At 41.9% G+C, this 4413-nt stretch overlaps 1 non-coding gene across 1 annotated transcript; it reads right to left on the reverse strand.

Moving 5' to 3' along the window:
- Positions 1–1693: 1693 nt before the first annotated feature.
- LOC115072663 lies at positions 1694–1835 on the reverse strand. The gene has a single exon (XR_003851694.1). It is a non-coding gene; the product is annotated as a small nucleolar RNA SNORA67 (small nucleolar RNA).
- Between the last annotated feature and the right edge of the window lie 2578 nt (positions 1836–4413).

The raw sequence follows: 4413 nt of genomic DNA on the forward strand, positions 1-4413 counted from the left end.
GGGTCCAGGGTCCAGGAAGGAGGTTTACAGCACTTCAATTCTTAGCATTTCAACTAGGTTAATCATCCATGTGTGGTAGATACAATCAGGCAGAACAGGCAAGCTTAGCAAGTAAATCTAAATCAACATTTTAAACAGAGTTTTCTATCAAAATGCAGAGTTCTTACAGCATTCATCAAGGTATTACAAATTTTTTTTTCTTTTTCTTTTTTTTTTTCCCCAACACAGCCTATATCACAAGGACAGATAGTTGGTTATATAACTAAGCTGTGAAGCTTCTGAAGGACTTAGACCGACATTATTTGCTCCCATGTCCCATACTCTCACAAGCCACATGGCTAGGGGCTCTCTGATTGTTTGCTTATAAGTTTTTCCTAGTTTTAACAGTTTTAGCATGGAATATTTCCTAGCTACAGCACTGTTAGCTTTTTTTTTCTTTTTGTATCAATGGTTGAATCTGAGGGACAGCCTGAGCTACTTTTATTTTTAGGTCATTTTCTTTTTTACTATTATCTGTCTTTTCTTCTGAGTCCATGGACCTTACACAAGTCAAAGTGTTCCACTTTTTCTTTTTCCTCTCAAGCTCTGCAACTGGGTCTGCCTTCCATAGCTTTTTCAGCTTCCCATGCCTGGGGCATAGCTTTTTTTATGCAAAGTGGCCATGTCCCCTTTCTGGGTGCTCCATTTGGGTCCAGAGCCAGTAAAAGATTTTCTAGCCTCTGGATAACCGTTAACAAATCTTCACATACCCACAACATACCTCCACATTTACAACATAGCTGTGGCCCATGCTTCTGCGTGGCTGGCCTCTTTTTAGTTACAGATTTTATAATGCATTTTATAACCCACTTGACTATCACTAACCCCATTAAGTGTATGGGATTTGATTGCCTTCTCCCCTGGGTTCCTGGCAGCTGATCCTGGATTTGGGAATCAGAGCCCAGCTGACCTGCCACAGGGGCAGCGGGACAGCACTGCTTTCCTAGACCCACATCCCCAAGGCTGTGGTTCATTTATCCTGGCCAGACTACGCCAGTTTGTCGCCAGAGTTCTCTCTGGGTCTCTTGTGCTATCAGGCAAACCACATAACATATCTTTATGTGCATTTATTATTATTGTTGGGGGGGGAGTGACTTACAAAGAAACAAACACCCAGTGCCTAGCTCCACGCTCAGCTCTATGCTGCCCAGCTCTGTGCCATGGCTCAGAGCCCAGCCATGCCAGATTCCTCCAGCACCACACCCTTAGTCACCACTAGCTTTCACCCATGCCACAGGGGCCAGCGGTCTCACTCCAGGTCCATAAATGCCCCCCTCGCGATGCAGGTGAGATACTGGGGCCATCTCTTCTCCATGTCTGCCGCAGCATTCCCCACAGGCCCACCACTGTGTATTCCTGTTGGCTCACAGCTCTTATCCCAAGATGGTGGCACAAGCCCCTTCTTCTGTGGCTAACTCTCCATAGTCAACTCTCCATAGCAGACCCAGCCCCTTGGAGGAACCAGGACCCCTGGGGAACACAGTGTCTGAGTTTGTGCACATGAATGCAGTGCCCACAGAGTCCAAAAGTGATCACTGGCTTCCCTGGAACTGGAGTTACAGGTGGCTGTGAGCCGCTTGACACTGGTGCTAGGAATCCAAAACTGGTCATCTACATAAGAGCAGTATTCATTCTTTCTTTTTTTTTCAAACATGCATGTAGGCAGCCAATGTGAGGCAAAGGAAATACACATCCCTTGCTCTCCAAAGACCTTAGGCATGCCAAGTTCTCTTCCAAGTTGCTACATTCCTGAGAAGGGCATTAGTTGGCCCCTTGGAGAAGGAATCACCTTGGACAAGAGCAGTATGCATTCTTAACCAGAGTCATCTTCTTTACCCCCAAACTGAGAAAATCATAGATACACTCCTACTTCCCGGTGAGACAGCTATTAGAAGGATGCCCATGCTTGAAGAGATAAGATGGAATTTGAAAGAGATGCTCTTGAATATCAATCTGCCAAATAGACTTAACCAAGGGTAGTTAATAACTAACTCCCTAAAGAACGAATCTGTGTACCAACTGGAAGATGAGGCTATAAATTATAAGCATTAAGTGCCTCTCTTGGAAATAAAAGAATGCAAATAGATGTGGTTGTATTCTTTACTCTTTTAATTTTTGTTACCATAAAATGACCCATTGGTGATCTCAGGTGATTTTAAATGAGTATTTGTTGAATTTCTTCATGAAACTGTTCATCATGGTAAAAACAGCTTTATTTCTATTTTAAATCAACATTGGTGGAAAAACCTTAAAGATTATTTCTAGGTCATGAGTTACTTGTGAATAAAATAGTCCTATAAAACTTGTAAAGATGAGCATGATCAAGAACCATATCCTTAAGGAATCTTTGACCACTTTGAGATTGGATTTATCTATTTTCAGGAAATGTTGAATGATTCTTGGCTGAAAATCTCCATCTGCTTGACTTTGTGCCTCCAATGTGTGGTATAATAACTGCTGTATGAAGTGATTCAGGGACACAATTTATCAGAACTGTTATAAAAGAACTTTATAAGGTGTTACTCCTTCCTGATAAATATGTGACTGCTACTACAAATTTCGATAAGGGTCAAAGAACAAATACTAGCTCTTATGACCGTATGGTCCATTCCCTTGAGGATACACAGGTTATCTTCTATGAGCCACTTACAGGAAGGCCTCTGCATTTAGACATTTCTACCCTAATACTAGACCATGCTGCATGCAGATTTACTAAAGTATTGCAAGAGACTCATACACTACACTTAGTTCTGTCACTAACAAGGCCACCTTCCCACAGCATTTTCTTTAATGAGCTCTTCATGGTCATCAATCAGGTAACTTCATCATTAAAAACTGAAAATCACCAATGTTAATTTAAAATAGAAATGTGTTGGGGGCCTTTGTTGTGTAAAGTAGAAGTTTCTTCATGTCCGGATAGCTCACGAGCTCGGAGCCATATGCAGAGACTCCTTTCACAGCAGGGTGTCTTCCTGGCATTTTTCCTGACTCCTTTGTGAAGTAGCAGCCACATAAACATGGCCGGCTCTGTAACCATTAGGCTTTCCTGTGTGATTTTCAAGCAGTTTGGCAGCCTGGCGGGAGCCCATTTCCACACGCAAATGAGGCATCCCCAAAGTACCTATCAGCTGAAGCTTTTACCACTACCCCAACGGTATAAAGTTCCCTGATTCCCCTCAATAAATGAAGGAGCTGGATCACTCTGGGACACTGAGGCTTGGAGCCATGCAGAGCCATTGAATAAAGAGTTATAATACTGAATCTGACTGAACTGAGTCTTGTCTCACTGCCTACGATCCAGCCTTCCCGGGAAGAGCTGTCTTTCCATCACCGACTCACAGATCCCAGCTTTAGCTGCCCTCACACTCTCCCGCGTGATCCAGCGGCCGGTGGAACTCGCATCTTGAGGAAAGTGCACGGGTGAAATTAGGGCGGGACACGGCTGGGCAAAGCCCCCAGCAGCAGAGAGCCACGGAAGACTCAGGGAAGCAGCGCAGGAGCAGATACCCCTGCACCCCACACCTGGCGCCCAGTGCGCCCCATAGAAATGAAGTTGTTTTTACCATGATGAGCAGTTTCATGAAGAAATTCAGCAAATACTTATTTTAAATCACCTGTGATCACCAAAGAGTCCTTTTATGGTGCCAAGAATTAAATGAGTAAAGAATACAACCACATCTATTTGCATTCTTTCATTTTCAAGACAGGCACTGAATGCTTATATTTTATAGCCTCATCTTCCAGTTGGTTCAGAGATTCGTTCTTTAGGGAGTTAGTTATTATCCTACCCTTGGTTGTCTATTTGGCAGAGTGATATTGGATAAAACATGCTCATGAACTTCATTGGAAGGAATCTTATTGGATACTGTTGTCAACAAATCTAGCAATGAAACTCGAGAAAGCCACCTTTGACTTCATGTTTCACCCCCGCAATTAGCTTTGCATTTCTTTTTTAAATTTTTAAAAATTATTTATTTAGTAACCACATAATTAGAAGAAGCATTTCATTACAACAGCATTGACATATTCAATAACAATTTCCAGAGCTAAGATGCATCCCTTTCAAAATTGGCTGTAAATTTTTAGGTTTACAGTTGAATTAATATAGTTATAAAATATTGTACTCAGGATAAACCCTATAAGACATAAAATTAAATGAGGTTTTTAACCTTTAAAAAAGACCTGCATTCATTATTAAAATACACAGTTTCATACAGAAACAAATTTTAATGCAATTGACACTAAGATGTTTGCATATGCATTTCTAATCTCTCTATATCTGATTATTACCAGTCACAGTTGGTTACTTTCTGAGCTCCTTGGCATCTGAGCATGGATATAAAGTCATCAGGTAGATTGCGATGGTAATGTCAT

Source organism: Nannospalax galili, unplaced genomic scaffold (assembly GCF_000622305.1).
Source record: "Nannospalax galili isolate Female #2095 unplaced genomic scaffold, S.galili_v1.0 scaffold743, whole genome shotgun sequence".
NCBI classification, from domain to species: domain Eukaryota; kingdom Metazoa; phylum Chordata; class Mammalia; order Rodentia; family Spalacidae; genus Nannospalax; species Nannospalax galili.